The sequence below is a fragment of the Asparagus officinalis genome, chromosome 3, assembly GCF_001876935.1.
Source record: "Asparagus officinalis chromosome 3, Aspof.V1, whole genome shotgun sequence".
NCBI lineage: Eukaryota > Viridiplantae > Streptophyta > Magnoliopsida > Asparagales > Asparagaceae > Asparagus > Asparagus officinalis.
The window spans coordinates 924729-943486 of NC_033796.1; the positions used below are offsets into that span (position 1 = coordinate 924729).

Consider the following 18758-nt stretch of genomic DNA (forward strand, 5'->3'; position numbering starts at 1 on the left):
TATTATATTCACAACGCTACGTTGGCTTCTTCCCTGGATCCTTTTTGTTTTCAGACCGAGTTGTGAGTTGGACCCCCTCTTTTATCATTTACACACTAAGAATGTAGGGTGTTTTTGCTGTTGAGGTTTGTCCCTAGCTAGCTTTTTTCTTGAATATCAACTGCTCGTATTTAATGAGAGAAAAGATTCTTGTTTTTAACTTAAAGAAGATGTTATATCTCAGATTAGTCTTGTAAACCTTACTTACTGCAACGTTTGTATTTAACTAGTTTTTACACACGTGCAATGCACGTGATTTAATACCATGATTAAGTATTTTTGGCAGTTTGTGCTCATTTTTTTCTTTAAACTCTTACATCCCGATTATTTTTTTTATGTTTGTTTAAATGGGATACACTCAATTTAAATTTTTATGTTGATATTTGAATTGACAAAAAACAAATATAATTTAAAAATAATTTGAATTTTCATATTATTTTTGACCGATATGAAACTAAGATTTATTTGAGAAAGTATAGCATTGCAAAGTGAAAAATATTAAAATAGTGTTATACAAGGAAGGTGAATATTTAAAACCAATATGGCAAAATGATTGATTTAAAGTATGTTAAAACGATGCAAAAGAGAATATGAAGTTTATTCCTAATCATTGATAGACTTCATAAAAAAATATAAATTAAAGATTAATGCTAACTCTAGTATACTTTTATATGATAAAAACATCCACATAAGAATATAAAAGTACTGAAAAAAATTCATGAAACTCCCTTCTAAAGATTCCTAATTTCACTCAAAATAATTAAACTATTCTATAAAATATTCATAAAATATTGTTTTTATTTCTTCTATTTTATTTTTTATTGAGTTAAGATCAATCCTTCTTCAGGTTTATCATTTATCATTTCTCGGACAATTCTAGAGTATTGTCTTCATCATCTACATCAATTGTGACATCAGGCTAATTTTGTATTTTTTATGCTATTATCTTTCCTAGGCTCGTTAATTTTTTATCATCTCATTTAACTTTACAAAGAAGTCAAATGTACTTATGATGTTCAACACAAACTGCTCAAAATATAGACTTTGATTTTTTTTCTATTTCAATGAGAATAAATATTAATTTCATATATATAAAATTCTTTGTGTTCCTAATTTATTACTTAAATAAATTAGAAGCTATCTCTTTATTTTCCTCTAAAATGAATTCTTCTGATGTGCATCCAATAAGAATTTCTGTTATTTCAATAATATTACCTTTGCTCTATCCCTGTCATTTTCCATAAAGATCTAAACTAAATACCTGCATTATTCATTACCAATTTCTCTTAGATTATAATATTAATATTTAATTTGAAGAACACAGTATGGAATTTATGAATACTTACTAATTTTTCTTATGTCTTCCATGGAGATTTTTTCTTTGATTAGGATAAAGTTATTAAATTATTTTTTAATGTAACTCATTCAGTGCTTCATTAATAGATATGTCTTATGTTAATGCCAATTCAAGTGATTCATTGACGTTTTCTGAATTTTAGATTTATTTCCATCACTTTCCCATTTGCAATGGAAATAACTCAATTCTTTTAAAGTTATCTCTAAATATTCTAATAGTTTCTCCATATGTAATTCCTTGTATTCTTTTACCCTATAAATATTATTAACGTCAAAGATTAAAGTTTCTAAATTAAAATCAATTAATGCTAAGGTATAATATTATAGTGTTTTATCATTTCTATGGATTTAAACATCTATCAATTAATGTTACGAATGTATTTTGGCTACCCCAACTTATTACTAAAATTATATGAAATTACTTTAATTTATATAGTGCCGATAATTTTTAATCTATAATATTTTTAAAAATTTTATCCATTAACCGGATGTTTTTAATCAATTCTTATTGTTTTTGTTTACCAGTATCAACTTAGACTATTCTTAGATGCTGAAAATGGATAGTAAATCCCTAAATTAGAAATTTTAATATATATATATATGAAAAATACCAAACAATTACACTTTTCTTTGCCAAGTTTTAAAATTTTAGCCCATTTTTGTGGTTTTGAACTTTGAGGGTGTGATTTATAATTTTTAAAATTTTGAAAGAGTTTTTAAAAAAATTTACTTTTAAGTTTGGTAGTTGTAAATTCTATGTTTCATGTGTTGGTGGTAATTTTTTAAATGTTAGTATATTTCTTGTAACTCTAAAATTTTAAGGGTGTCTTTTGCAATTATTAAAACTATAGATTAATTTTGAAAAATATTAAATTTTAGCGGTCTACCAATCGACGAATTTGATGTGTGCTAGTTAAAAATTTTGAAAATTTAGAGTTTTTTTTACGATTTTTAAAATTTTAAGGTTAATTTCGGCAAATTTTAATTTTTTAGGTGTCTAAGGGTAATATCTTGAATTCATCTTATTTTATTTACAAATTTTAGAATTTTAGGGTGGTTTTTTATAATTTGAACTTTTGAATGTGTTTCTATAATTTTTGAGATATTGAGGGTGTTAATTAAAAAATTTAAATTTAAATGTCAAAAATTTTAGGTGTATCATGGTAATCTCTTGAATTCATCTGTGTTGTTTGTAAGTTTTAAAATTTTAGAATTTTAATGTGCTTATCTGTAATTTGAACTTTTGAAGGTGTTTCTATAATTTTTGAGATATTGAGGGTGTTAATTAAAAAATTAAAATTTAAATGTTAAAAATTTTAGATGTATCATGATAATCTCTTGAATTCATCTGTATTGTTAAACAATTTTAGGTGTATTGAATTCATATATATATATATATATATATATATGAAAAATACCGAACAATTACACTTTTCTTTACCAAGTTTTAAAATTTTAGCCCATTTTTGTGGTTTTGAACTTTGAGGGTGTGATTTGTAATTTTTAAAATTTTGAAAGAGTTTTTAAAAAATTTTGCTTTTAAGTTTGGTAGTTGTAAATTCTATGTTTCATGTGTTGGTGGTAATTTTTTAAATGTTAGTATATTTCTTGTAACTCTAAAATTTTGAGGGTGTCTTTTGCAATTATTAAAACTATAGATTAATTTTGAAAAATATTAAATTTTAGCGATCTACCAATCGGCGAATTTGATGTGTGCTAGTTAAAAATTTTAAAAATTTAGAGTTTTTTTTATTTTTAAATTTTGAAGGAGTTTTTTAAAAATTTTGAGGTTAATTTTGACAAATTTTAATTTTTTAGGTGTCCAAGGGTAATATCTTGAATTTATCTTATTTTATTTACAAATTTTAGAATTTTAGGGTGGCTTTTTATAATTTAAACTTTTGAAGGTGTTTCTATAATTTTTGAGATATTGAGGGTGTTAATTAAAAAATTTAAATTTAAATGTCAAAAATTTTAGGTGTATCATGGTAATCTGTTGAATTCATCTATGTTGTTTGTAAGTTTTAAAATTTTAGAATTTTAATGTGCTTGTCTGTAATTTAAACTTTTGAGGGTGTTTCTATAATTTTTGAGACATTGAGGTGTTAACTGTAAATTTTAAATTCTTTGCAAACTGATGTTAATTTTTTAATTTCATATTTTTTATTTTAAGTTTTGAGACATTTGGATGAGTTTAATAATTTTAAACTTTTCAGGGTCTTTTCTGCAATTTTAAAACTTTTTATGGTTTTTTTTCAATACATCATGTATTATAATATGTTATCTACTTGTAATTTCTTTATCTTAACAAACTAATATCATTTTATGTTTTATATATTTTATTAATATTAGTTTTTTTAAATTGTTAAGCTAAACATGGTTCACATAGGATTAGGATAAGATATGATTATGATTAGGATAGATTAAGATATAAATAAAATATTCAAAATAGTGAAGGGTAATATTGACCATTGAAAATTAGAATTTGATTATAGATAAGGTAGTTCAAACTATAAAGGGGTATATTTGTCTAAAAAAGATTTTCCTAACTCGTGCTTTTAAAGGGAGTATGATTTCTTCCTAAAACAAGAAAAAAATATTCATTTTTCTATAAAAAAAAAGATAGATTTTTTTTGGAAAAGTTATCCGAAAATAAAAATTTGGGGTTTTTCTTTTTTAACTCAAAGTTTTACCCCAACTTATTTAAAAACCCATTAACTTTTCCAAACATCAATACACCCATTGTATCTCACCCCACTTATTTCTAAACCCAATATGTATAATACACCCATTATTACTGTATTTACCCTCAAATTCACTACACAAGCTCTCTTCTTCCTTCCTCTTCTCCTTCAATGGGTGACGTGGCGACGAGGGGAGATAAAGGGCAGCAGAGGGAGAGGTTGATGGGTTTGAGGGAGGAGGTGAAGTGAAGGAAGGGGAGAGGAGGAGGTTGGTGGTGATCATTGAAGGAGAAGAGGAAGGAAGAAGAGAGCTTGTGTAGTGAATTTGAGGGTAAATACAGTAATAATGGGTGTATTATACATATTGGGTTTAGAAATAAGTGGGGTGTGATACAATGTGTGTATTGATGTTTGGAAAAATTAATGGGTTTTTAAATAAGTGGGTGTAAAACTTTGGGTTAAAAAAGAAAAACCCCTAAAAATTTTCACGTTCTTTCTTATTTTATAAGAAAACAATTCTGCAGCTATAAATCGTGGATCTGACAATTGGGCTGCCGTGGGAAAAACTTGGCCCATCGATACATTTTCTGGCCTTCAAAATTCCCAAAAAAATAGAAGAAAAAGAAGAGTCAAAGAAGAGGAAGCTGAAGGCGATGGAGCTCAACCGCTCCCATTGTCCTCCCACCCAAATCCTAGCTCTCTCTCCTTCCCTCGTCCATGGCCTCCGCAGCTTCTCTCTTCCTCTCACCCTCCTCCCCCTTTAGATTTTCTCCCGCTTCAAAATTCTCGTCATCTCATTTTCCAAGTCCTCAGCCCTTCAAGCCCTTCAGAATCAGTTGCGTCTCTTCTTCTGTCGATTCCTCGAGCTCGTCTGCTGCGTTAGGGAAATCCTCTTCCAAATTCAGGGTTAGAAGCTCACTCAACGTGAAAAAGATCTCTCTTTTTTATGCCGCGTTTATGAGAAATTTTGATTCTTTTTCCAATATACTGCGATGATCGAGAAATGATTTAGCTCTGATGGTGTATGTACAATGCGATAGTCGATAAATTGTTTGGTGTTTTTTTTTTTAACTTCTTATGTGGATTTTGTTGTCTGCGGTACTATTATAATACAACTTCATCCGTTTAATTGCAAATGGGACTGCAGTTTTAATATAATTTGAGTTGGCGAAGAGCCGAGGGCTTAGTGAGGTTCTTGCTTGTGATGGATTCTCCGGCGATGGTCACTAGTGATATGATCATTCCTGTGTCATCTAGAGAATCAACTGGCGATGGTCACCAATGATATGATCATTCCTGTGTCACCTAGAGAATCAACTGTGTGTCTTCGTCAATTAACAATTGATTCATGGACATAAGGTGTTTGGGGTAATGCATGAATCTGCTTACTACTAGGGACACTGATCTTTTGGCTTTTCTGCAGTACCTATTATCCCAAAAGTAGGCAGCCAGTTTTCACATACTATATTAGCGGTATTGTTCTTAAATTGATGTGTTGACTGGGTATACCTAGCTTGATGTTCATCCCGACAATGCTTGGTTATATACACAGATAAAATAGAAGGATCTTTTGCATCATATCCACCTAAAAACTACCGACTATCAACAAATCTGAATAAGACTGTCATAAGTTTGGATCTATTCTGGTTTTGCACAGTTTCAGTGGTAAAATTTTGGAGACATTTAGGGATCTCTTAGTCGTAATCACACTCATCTAGGAGTAAAACCCCGTGCTTTTTTTTGGATAGTCTCTCCCTCTCTCTCTTTAGTAGGGTTGTTATCTGGTAGTTTGTTCATCTAGTACCCTAGAAATTTAAAGATCCACAGAGGACTTGCAAGATAAATAGACTGCCTTGTATTTGTGCGAGAGAGATTTGTTCAAGAAAACATTTATTTTCTCTTCATGTTTTCCACAGATTAGCATCTGTTATTAAATTGGAGGAAATGATTTCTCTTCTATGGTTTGAAATAGGTTAGCATGAAATTCAGTGTAAGTTGTGAACTACTCAAGTGAAGAACCAAGTAAAAGAGAGGCTTCTGAAAAATGTAGGGGGAAATATCTGACATGGGGAAGGCTTTGCTAACATAGTGCGAATGTGTCATTTTGCAAAACTCAATTTTCGAGATAGCAATACAATTGGACTATCCATTGATTTTGCTCATGAAACATCATCTTCAAATTCTATAGCTATAACTTCTTTGCGGAAGAATACGTCATCTGTTGGAATTGCATAAAGGGCTGTAGGTAGAAATAAATCCAACAGTAGAAGTTTTATCGGTAGTTTATTCGACATAAATTATCAGTGATATAGAACAGTTGGAACTCGAGTGACTCCATATTTATAACAAATTTGAACATTGTCTGAATCTGACCAATTTGGCTTAATCTGGTCTGATTTCATTTGCACTTCTCTTATGACTACATGATACGAATTATAGATTATCTAAAGGAAAGCACTGGCAGAAGAAATGGAATTTGGTAGTTTAAGTAGAGTTTCAAGTTATTATTTCTTTGATGATAACTGCTGATTTTCACAGATCTGTTCCCCTTCACTGTGTCCTAAATTTAATATTTCTATTTACGGACGGGAAGTTAGCTGCAGTTCATTCTCTATATCAGTTGTATCATGTTTAAAGTGATTTCAATGTATTGATTTTCATTGTATAATTGCTTATGGCTCTTAGAGCGGAACTTGGCAATGGAGATTCCAGGACAATCCTGTGAATATATACTATGAGGAACATGAGGGGGAGGTTACTGACAATGCCAAGCACATTCTTATGATACCCACAATTTCAGATGTTAGTACTGTCGAGGAATGGAGAGTAGTTGCAAAAGATATTGTGGCACGAAGTGATGGAATCAATTGCCGCGCTACTATAGTGGATTGGCCCGGTTTGGGGTATTCTGATAGACCGACACTCGAATACAATGCTGATGTCATGGAAAATTTCCTGATTCAGTTTGTGAATGCACCTGATAGCCCCTTATTCAATTCAGGTACATAATTCAATTTTGGTTTTTGGTTATGTAGTGATTTTAGTTTGCATTTTGAATGGTAGGATAGGTTTAAGAAGTTTGCACGTAAAGCTTGTTCACAACAACATATCAACTATTATTTATTTGAAAATTCGTGCTGCACTCAAATGCTTTGGTCCTGTTCCCTGTTAACAAATAAAAATGAGCAAAAATCGTGAATTTTGAATTCTAGTTAATTATTTGCTATTTGGTGAAAATGAATGAAAACAGATAAAAATCATAGATTATAGCTCATGAAAATCGTAAATTTGAAACTCCAGTTAAATATGTGCTATTGGTGAAAATGAATAAAAATGGACAATAATCGTGGGTTATAGGTAATGAAATCATAAATTTTACATTTGTAATTATTTGTCATTTGATCGAAACACAACAAAAATCGTGGGTTATAGCTCATGAAAATCGTGAATTTTAAACTCCTGATAATTGTTTGCTAGTTCGTGAAAAAAAAAACAAAAATAGCAAAATTGAACAAACATCATGGGTTAAAGGTATAGCTGGGTTAAAGGTATAACTCATGAAAACCGTGAATCTTTAATTTTATTTAATTATGTCCTATTTGTAGGATCTGATCTAATCACACTTAAACACTAGGGGGGGTGAATAGTATTTCTTTAAAAATTTATGCAAAGAAGATTATAATTTGCAAAGATGATAGCATAATCACAGAAAATCACAAACACATAATTTTATACTGGTTCTACCTCCAAGGTATACATCCAGTCTCCAAATAAATCCCACTTGAGAGTTCCACTATGATTTTGAAAAACTTACAAAACCAAACAGCAAACCTGACCAATTTGCATGTCCCTGCAAATTGCACACAATCTCTTCACCAAGAGATTACACCTCTCACATCCGTGAGAACACTTGTCTTGTTACAACTTGATTCCTATAAGACTTGAGTGTATTGCGATGTGTAGCAGTGGCTTAGGAACGTTTTGAATCTCTGAAAATTATCTAATTTGATTGTATATTGAATGAAGATCAAATGCTAACTCAAAGAATGCTTTTTCTCAACACTTAGTGAAAATCTGGAAATTTTTTACTCTTGAAAAATGCACAAAACTTAAATCTTATAGATAGAAATTAGTGAGTCAATTTTTTGAACTTGTAACCTATTTATATCCATTGAAAAGATAATTTTTCAAACCCCAAAAATGTGCACATAACGGCTATAAACAGTCACTTTTTTAAAAACTAAAATGTCAGAAAACTGTTTTAGTAGTCAACTAATAGTCGTTGTAGTCGACTACTCTGAGTTCAAACAATTTCAGTAAACTCAGGATTTTTCTTAGTAGTCTACTACTATATTCATTAGTCGACTACTCTGTAGAACAAAAAATCTAGAATTCAAAATTCGAAGCCGAGTATACTGTGTAGTAGTCGACTACACTGTAAACAACAGAAAGTTAGAATTCTGAATTGACTTTTAGTAGTCGACTATATAGTCTAGTAGTCGACTACACTGTAACTTTACAAAAACTGAGATTTTACCTAAGTGCTTAGTAGTCGACTATAAAAAGTCATTAGTCGACTAGACTGTAATTTGACAGAAACTTATATTTTTTATCTGAACTTCAGTAGTCGACTACAAGTAGTCATTGGTCGACTACTAAGGGGTGAAAACTATTATGAATAAGATATTTTTAGACTTATTGATAAGTTATAAACTCTAATGGTTAACATAGGAGATTTCTATTGTTAACCAACACACTAAGTATGTGTCAATCTTCATGCTCATTATGTCAAATTTCGTCTCCAGGATATCAAACTTGTTTGTTAATGCCTCTTAATTCTTCAGCACAAGTACATTTTGGTCATACAATGTTTTTTTGTCCAGAGTCAATATGAAGTATTCTTGCGGACAAAGTATTATATTGTGCGTCAGAAAAGCAAGAAGGTTCATGCATTGGTGGTGGAATGTGACTAGTAGAGGGTCCAGCTTCATCAGTGGCTTGTGGTATATATTGGGGGTGTTGTTCTGGTTGAGGTTGAGGTTCATCTTGGTGAATTCCAAAATTGGTTAGTTTCATCCGAGTTAAGACATTGGAGTCAAAAAGATCAATGGAACGAATCTTAGAAGTTTTAGTTTCTAGATCAACATCATATCCCTCAAATATTCTCGTAAGAAAAGCTCCAAATGAAAGAGATCCATTAGGAACAACTAAAAGATTTCCATAGAACACCTCAAGCCAATTTACTTTTATGTTAGCCATAATTGCATAGAGGGATTTGGCTAGGTCAAGAGATATAAAATGAAAGCTTCTAATTTTTGAAAAAAGGTTGTAGGTAAGAATTCGAGCTATAAACCTAGGGATATGCTTAAGTTTATTTGAATTATTGAGAGGTTTGTCATAACCGGGAAGAAAAATATGATTAGCAAGCAAATTTTTATCATTCATTCTAATAGACGAAAGACTAACACCTTGAAAAGGAATATTAAAAATTCTACCTAATTTCTTAGGAGTCATATTAATTTCAATTCCCTTCACAAGAGTGTTAAGAACATCCGAGTGACGATCGGTTTCATATCTAGAGATATTGACATGAAATAGTTGAACCAACAATGGATAGTATGGTTTCCTATTTTCAGAGGAAAAGAGATCTAATAATCTAACATTTTCAAAGTAATCACTGAAATTACGAGTGATGAAATCATCAAATTTAACAAATCTATCAGGTATAATTTCGAAAGATTAAAATTCCTTAAATTGGGCAAGCAAATAGGGGTCTTTAAGATAAATTGAATAATCTTCAACTACATTTGATGGTCCAGACCTAGGCCTCTTTGATTTTGACATGATTCAATTTCGAAATTGGAAATGGAATAGAGAAAGAGAGCTCACCAAACTGTTGAAACCCTAGAAGTAGTCGGCTAATTGAAGCTGTAGTCGACTACTGAGGTTGGAAAACTCAAAGTAGACAAGAAATTTGATGAAAAGTTTGAGAGAAAATGAGAAAGAAAGGATGCCCTAACCTTTGGAATCGGATGACCTGAGGAAGATGAGTGTTTTTGCGGTTTTTGGGGGTGAAAAACGTGAGTGATGGAAGGAGTTAGGATAGTTTCTTTTAGTTAAAAATGAGTGACTAAGATTAGATTCTTTTAGTTAAAAATGAGTGGCTAAGATTAGATCAAAAAATTAAATGAAAGGTTGAGATTTGATCAAAATAAAATATGATGGAAGGTCATGATCTATTAGGTTAAAAATAAATGGTTGAGATCAAATTTAACTTAAGTTTAACGGGTATTAGGTATTGGGATAAATGGGTAAAGAATCCAATATCCAAAAACAAGTGTATATATGTTTTATGAAGTTTTTGTAGTCGACTACTAGTGAGATTAGTCGACTATACTGTAATCGATAGAATTTTTTTCTATTTTTGGTTCTAATTAGTCGACTACTTTTCTTATTAGTCGACTACTAAGAAATTAACAGTATTTTATATATGCAATGTCTGTGCATGTAGTCGACTACTAACTTGATTAGTCGACTATTAAAACTGAATATGCATATGTATTAATTTTAAAACTTAGTTTAAATCTTTCAAAGAGCATATACTTAATTCTCTTTTTAATTTAACATATATTTCTTCTTTTAATGGTTTTGTTAATATATCAGCAATTTGTTTATCGGTTGAAATAAAATCTAAAAAAATAACACCTTTTAGTACATTATCACGTAAAAAATGATGTCTTATGTTAATATGTTTTGTACGTAAATGTTGAATAGGATTTTTAGATAAATTATGGCACTAGTATTGTAACACATTAATACATTATTGATGATGTGGGACAAACTATATCATAATCAGATAATGTTTGTTTCATCCATAAAATTTGAGCACATGCAAGACTAGCAGCAATATATTCTGCTTCAGTAGTTGATAATGATACTGAATTTTGTTTTTTACTAAACCAAGATACAAGTGAATATCCAAGAAAATGACATGTACCACTTGTACTTTTTCTATCGGATTTACATCCAGCAAAATCAGCATCACTATATGATAATAAGTCAAATGTGCTATTCTTAGGATAAAATAAACCATAATCTGTAGTGTTTTTAAAATATCTAAAAATTCTTTTCACTGTTTTAAGATGAGATTCTTTAGGATTAGATTGAAATCTAGCACATAAACATATACTAAACATAATATCAGGTCTACTTGCTGTAATGTAAATAAATGATCTAATCATACATCGGTATAGCTTTTGATCAACATTCTTACCATTTTCATCTTTATCAAGTGATGTAGTTGTACTCATTGGTGTTGATTTGCTTGTTGTATTTTTCATTCCAAAGCGTTTGAGTAATTCTTTAGCATATTTGCTTTGGTTGATGAAAATTCCTTCCTTTAATTGTTTGATTTGTAGTCCAAGGAAGAAATTGAGTTCACCATGTGACTCATTTCAAATTCATCTTGCATAGTCTTAGCAAACTCTTGACAAAGATCATCGTTAGTAGAACCAAATACTATATCATCTACATATATTTGAATTAATAGTATATCTTTATTTTTTTTTATAAAAAGAATAGAACTAACTTTTCCAATTTTAAAATCGGAAGTTAAAAAAAATGCTTTAATCTATCATACTAAGCACGGGGTGTTTGTTTTAGACCATATAATGCTTTTTTAAGTTTGAAAACATGGTTTGAAAAACTTTTATTTTCAAAACCTGGAGGTTGTTCTATAAAAACTACTTCTTTAATAAAACCATTTAAAAATGCACTTTTAACATCCATTTGATATAATTTAAAATTCATAAAACATGCAAATACAAGTAAAATTCTTATAGATTCTAAACGAGCAACTGGTGCATAGGTTTCATCATAATCAATACATTCTTTTTGATTATATCATGATGTAACCAATCTGGCTTTGTTTCTAACAACTTGTCTAGATTCATCTAATTTATTTCTAAATATCCATTTGGTTCCAATAATGGAGTTATCTTGTGGTCTAGGTACAAGATCCTAAACATTATTTCTTGTAAATTGGTTTAATTCATCTTGCATAACAATTATCCAAAAATCATCAAGTAAAGCTTCTTTTATATTTTTAGGTTCAAAGCTTCTTTTATATTTTTAGGTTCAATAATAGAAATAAAAACAACATGAGCAATCAAATTAAAATGAGATCTAGTAGCGACTTTATCAAAAATATTACCAATAACCAAATCATGTGGATGATTTCAAACTTCTACAAAATCCTTTGGTACATCATTTTGTAAATTATCATCTTTTGAAATATCTAGCATTGGAGTATCATGAATAGAATCAACTAAAATCATCATCATTATTTAAAACAATAGGTGTTTTTGTAAAACTCTCATAAAAAAGAAACATGCATAGATTCTTTAATGACTAAGGTTCTTTTGTTATATATTCTATAAGCTTTGCTATGGTTAGAATATCCAATAAAGATTCATTCGTCAGATTTAGAATCAAATTTGTCCAAGTTATCTTTTGTGTTTAAAATAAAGCATTGACAACCAAAAACTTTAAAATAAGAAACTTTAGGAATTCTATCATAAAACAACTCATAAGGTGTTTTCTTTAAAATAGGTCTTAATAATATTCTGTTTAGAACATAACATGCTGTAGATACAACTTTCGCCAAAAAGTACTTTGGTAGGTTACTATCACACAACATGATTCCAGCACATTCTTGTAAGTTCTATTCTTCCTTTCTATAACTCCATTTTGTGGAGCCGCTCGAGGAAAAGAAAAAGTGTGAGAAATACCATTTTTATCATAAAAATTTGTAAAAAGTTCATTCTCAAATTCTTCTTCATGATCACCACGTATAGTAATAATAGAAAGATACTTTTGTTTTTGAATCCTTTTGCAAAAGATAGAAAACTCATTAAAAGCATCATTTTTATGTTTAAGAAATATTACCCATGTAAATCTTAAAAAATCATCAACAAGTACAAATGCATATCTGCTTCTATTTAATGATGCTACTCTAGATGGACCAAAAAGATCAATATGAATCAATTCTAGTGGTTTACTTGTAGAAATTACATCTTTAGATTTGAAAGATGATTTATGCATTTTTTCTTGTTGACATGCATCATAAAAATTATCTTTATAAGAAAGCTTAGGTAAACCTTTAACATAATCATTCTTTAAAATTTTAGAAATATGTTTAAACTTTAAAGTTAACATGATCAAAACGTTTATGCCATAAAATAGAATCATTAGAAGATGCAAGAAGACAATGTTCATTAGAAGTGTTCTTCATAAATAAAATATATATATTATTTTTTCTATGCAATATCATAAATTAAGCAAGATTCTTTTTCAAAAATAATTTTAAAACCTTTATCACAAAGTTGACTTATACTAAGCAAATTATGTTTAAGACTGTTAGAATTAGTTCTTGGGTTATCGGGTTAGGACCCATTAACCCATTAGCCTATTACCCATATAAATTCCTATATATACCCATGGAGATGAATGAAATAATATACTCTCTGATTTTCTCACTATTTAACATGGTATCAGAGCTGGCTTCCAAAACCCTAACTCTACCGCCTCCAAAACCCTCCGCCAAACTCTCAAAAAAAAAAAAAAAAAATCTTCTACAAAACCCTAATCCTTACCGTTTGTGGTCTTCCTCCTCTCAGATCCCGATACTGGTCCCCTACCTTCGTCCTCGTCCTCTTCGCGGGCTTTCGAACCTCGTCATCGCCTTCAAGACTCGCTGCTCCCTGATCCCCTTCGAAACTCTCCGCTCGAAGCTTGCCATCGTCTTCGCTCGCTACTGCTTTGATCGCGCTCACCTTCGAAGCTCGCCAAAGCTCTCCGAAGCCATCGCCTTCGCCATCGTCGAAGCTCGCCGAAATCTCTCTGACGCCATCGCTTTCGAAGCTCGTCGAAGCTTGCCATCGTCGAAGCTCTCCGACGTCATTCTCCTTCTTTTTTTTTATTTGTTTAGTTTGTTTAGGGCTGCTGTTAAACCGAACTTGTGTTGGGCCTCTATTTGATTTGTTGGGCTAGTGGTCGAGTCGGAGTTTGAAAAAAAAAACTGAAACTGACCCTCGGGTAATGGAAAAAAAAAACCCTTGACTTTCGGGTTTCCTTTTTTAACCTTCGGGTTCCTGACAACTAACCTTCGGGTTTTCTCTACTAACCTTCGGGTTCTCACCCGGGTTCTGACCTTCGGGTTCTATTCTGACCTTCGGGTTTCTACTTTATACAAGGAGATTGTTATCCTCCTGATATCATACTATCCTGTTCTGAAACAATGACAGGATCTGCCATATATTCTGCTACCACTACTACACTTACCTCTGTTGCTTCTCCTGCTACTACTTCTGCTCTCTCCACTATTCAGATTTCTCAAACTGAGTATGACCGGCTGCGTCAACTCGATCTCTCTCAGAACAATTATTCTGCTACTCATGCATCCTCTTCAGGTATGGATGCCTACATTGCCTCTCCTCACAGACCATGGGTATTAGATTCTGGCGCTTCTTCTCATATGACGGGTCTTAAGGACCACTTTGTTTCCTTCAACCCTTCTGATAAGTTTCCATCGGTCCGGATCGCTGATGGGACATACTCTCCCGTTCTTGGTGATGGAGTAGTTCATGCTACTTCATCTCTTACTCTTACTGATGTTTTATATCTTCCCAAATTTCCTGTTAGTTTACTGTCCATCAGTCAATTCACAAAACACAACAACTGCAAAGTCACTTTTTTCCCTTCTCATTGTGTTTTTCAGGACCTAGCAACTGGAATGACGATTGGTTCGGGGCATGAGAGAGGAGGTATGTACTATTTGGATGACAATATGTCTGCTACTGGTCTTATTGCAGATAAGTCTGATAATCCTTTATTATGGCATCAACGACTTGGTCATCCCTCGTTATCGAAGCTTAGGTCTGTCATTTCTATCCAGTCTTCTATTTCTTCTTTAGGTTGTGAGTCTTGTGGACTGGGTAAGCACTATCGTGCTACTTATCCGAGTCGTATTGATAAACGCAGCAGTTCTGCATTCGAGTTAGTCCATTCTGATGTTTGGGGTCCATGTCGTATACCTTTCGTGAACGGTTACAGATATTTCATTGTCTTTATTGATGACTTCTCTCGCATGACTTGGCTTTATCTTTTAAAAGAGAGATCTGAGGTTTCCACCGTTTTCGAAATATTTTACAAAGAAATCAAAAACCAATTTTCTACCTCTATTCGTATCCTTCGTACCGATAATGCTTTGGAATTCCTGATCAATAGGATGCCCTTTCCTGTTCTTAATGGTAAAATACCATTCACCTGCCTTTATCCTGACAAAAAGCATTTTCCTGTGGTTCCTCGAGTTTTTGGATGTACTTGCTTTGTTCAGGATTTGTCTCCCGGATTGGATAAACTGTCTCCACGGTCTATAAAGTGTGTCTTTGTAGGCTACTCGTGTACGCAAAAAGGGTATCGATGTTATAATCCATCCACCAGAAAATATTGTGTCTGCCGATGTAACCTTCTTTGAGTCGGTTCCATACTTCTCCTTGACTGGTTCACCCCCAACAGTCAATACATCTGTGCCTCTTCCGTCTATTGCTCCTACTGCTATTCCACTACCTGCTTCGGTTCCTTCTGCTAATGGATCTTCTCCAGGACTACAAAATGCTTCCACTATGCCATCTGCACCATCACCACTACTGACGTATTGTCGTCGTTCAAAAGTTCCTGTCCCTCTCTCTGCTCCAGTCGAACAGTCATCTCCCGTTGCCGGTCTTCCTCCTTTTACTCCTTCTGATCTAGATATTCCAATTGCGCATCGAAAAGGTAAACGGTCTTGCACTAATCATCCTATATCTGATTTTGTTTCATATGACCGTCTTACTCCCTCTTCTCGTCAGTTTGCTTTGTCCTTGTCCTCTATATCTCTACCCAGGTCATATGAGGAGGCCGTATTAGATCCTGCATGGAAACATGCTATGGATGAGGAGATGGATGCACTTATTTCTAGAGGTACTTGGGATCTTGTATCTTCTCCGACGGGCGCTACTGTAGTTGGCTGTCGGTGGGTTTATACCTTGAAGTATCGCACTGATGGTTCGATTGATCGTTATAAAGCTCGTCTTGTTGCTAAGGGATATACTCAAACCTATGGGGTCGATTATCTTGAGACGTTCTCTCCCGTAGCCCGTCTCAATTCCATTCGCCTACTTTTCTCTATGGCTGTTAATCTGGACTGGACAATGTTTCAGCTGGATGTTAAAAATGCCTTTCTGTATGGTGACTTACAGGAGGAAGTCTATATGGAGCAACCTCCAGGATATGTTGCTCAGGGGGAGAATACTATCTGCAAGCTTAAAAAGGCAATTTATGGTCTCAAACAGAGTCCACGGGCATGGTTTGAGAAATTTAGTACAGCTATATCTGGTGTTGGTTTCAAACGATGTCAGTCTGATCACTCCGTCTTTATCCGACGCACTACATCTGGTCTGGTGGTTCTGACAGTATATGTTGATGACATCCTGTTAACTGGGAATGACCTTGTAACCATAGCAGAGACTAAGAAGTACCTTTCACGTCATTTTGTGACCAAAGATATGGGGAAACCCAAATACTTTCTTGGCATTGAGATTGCATATCAAAAGGACCGTTTACTTCTATCTCAAAGGAAATATGTATTGGACCTATTAGAAGAAATGGGCTTTTTGGGGTGTAAGCCAGCAAACACTCCCATGGAAGTGAATGTTGACTTGTGGCGTGATAATAGTCCTCTCCTAGATGATGCAGGCCGATATAGGAGATTGATTGGCAAGTTGATCTATCTTACTGTGACCAGACCTGATATTACCTTTGCAGTGGGAGTATTGAGCAGGTTTATGCATATACCTAGAGAGGTTCACTGGACTGCTGCTCTAAGAATTTTGGCTTATGTTAAAAGCTGTCCGGGAAAAGGATTACTGTATAAGAAACATGGACATTTACACATCTCTGCCTATTCTGATGCTGGGTATGCGGGAGATATAGGAGATAGAAAGTCTACTTATGGATTTTGCACATTTATTGGAGGAAATCTGGTTACTTGGAGGAGCAAGAAACAAGATGTAGTATCTCGATCTAGTACAGAAGCAGAATACAGAGCTATGGCTCACACTGTTTGTGAGATGATATGGCTACAGAAGCTGCTGACCAAGCTTGGCTTTTCGCAGCCTGGATCTATGCCTATGCATTGTGATAATCAATCTGCTATCCACATTGCAAAGAATCCAGTGTTTCATGAGAGAACGAAGCATATTGAAGTTGATTGTAATTTTGTCAGAGATGCTTGGAAAAAGAAAGTCATATCTCTTCAGTTCACTCCATCTTCAGAACAGTTAGCTGACATTCTCACTAAAGCTACTTCACCTAATGTGTTTTCCATTCTATGTAACAAGCTGGGCATGATTGATATATATGCTTCAGCTTGAGGGGGAGTGTTAGAATTAGTTCTTGGGTTATCGGGTTAGGACCCATTAACCCATTAGCCTATTACCCATATAAAACCCTATATATACCCATGGAGATGAATGAAATAATATACTCTCTGATTTTCTCACTATTTAACAAAGACCATCAACTAATAAAACATTATCAATAATAGGTTTATTAGGATTACCGATAATTCTAATACCGATGACATTCCCTTTGTTGTTATCTCCAAAAGTGACGGTATCACCATCCTTATTTAGACAAGATTACAACAATTGTATATTATCGGTTATATGTTTAGAGCAACCGCTATCCAAAATCCATCTATTTTTCTTAGGTACCTGAAATAATAAACATTTACAATTTTGATACCCATGCTATGTTGGGTCCATAAAATTAGCCTTTAGGAAACCAAACCCATGAAGAGTTTGATTTGTTTAAATAGTTATTTGATAAACAAACATCTTTAATAAAGGCAGAAATATAATACTTTTTCTTTAACGAAGTAAATTCTTTAGGTACCCAAATAGATAAGTATTTTGATTTTTTTTTCACATAAAATATTATCTTTAACATTATGTTCATGCAATTTAGAAGTTGGTTTTACAAAAATGGTTTTCTTAGAAATATTTTTGTTAACATGAAAACCCAAACCTTTTGTCTTTTGAGATTCTTTTTGATATGAAAGTAAATTATTAAGATTTTCTTTACCTTTATTGAATTTACTAACATTCAAACATATATCATCATATTTTAATTTAATAGAAGAAATATCTTTATCTAAAACATTAATGCGAATTTTTAATTCATTGCATTCTGATTTTAGATAAACATGTTACATTCTCATTAGTCAAAATATGATTTTCTTTAAGCAATGATTTATTTTCCTTTTTCAATTCAATTACTTGAGAATTAGAAATAGTAGAAGAATTAAAATCAGAAATTTTTTCAGGTAATCTTTTATTTTTACCTTTAAGAAAATTATGTGAAGCTTTTAATCTAAAAAATATTTCATATAATTCATTGAAAGCATCTAAAAACTCTTCATTGTCACTTCATCTTGTGCCATAAAACACATATTGGCGTTTTCCTTTTCTTTGATTTCTTCATCCGAAGACGAATCATCACTATCATCCTATGTAGCCGCCAAAGCCTTTCTTTTCTTGTTACTTTGAATATTACTGAAGTTGTTGAAATTATTTGATT

At 32.3% G+C, this 18758-nt stretch overlaps 1 protein-coding gene across 2 annotated transcripts in view; it reads left to right on the forward strand.

The window, feature by feature from the left end:
* The window catches only part of LOC109832575 (pentatricopeptide repeat-containing protein At1g74630), an 18445-nt gene continuing 6680 nt past the window's right edge, over positions 6994-18758 (forward strand). For both annotated transcript variants that reach the window (XM_020399921.1, XM_020399922.1), the window contains exon 1: positions 6994-7080. The gene's annotated coding sequence lies outside the window, so the exon portion shown is untranslated. The remainder of the gene's footprint in view (positions 7081-18758) is intronic.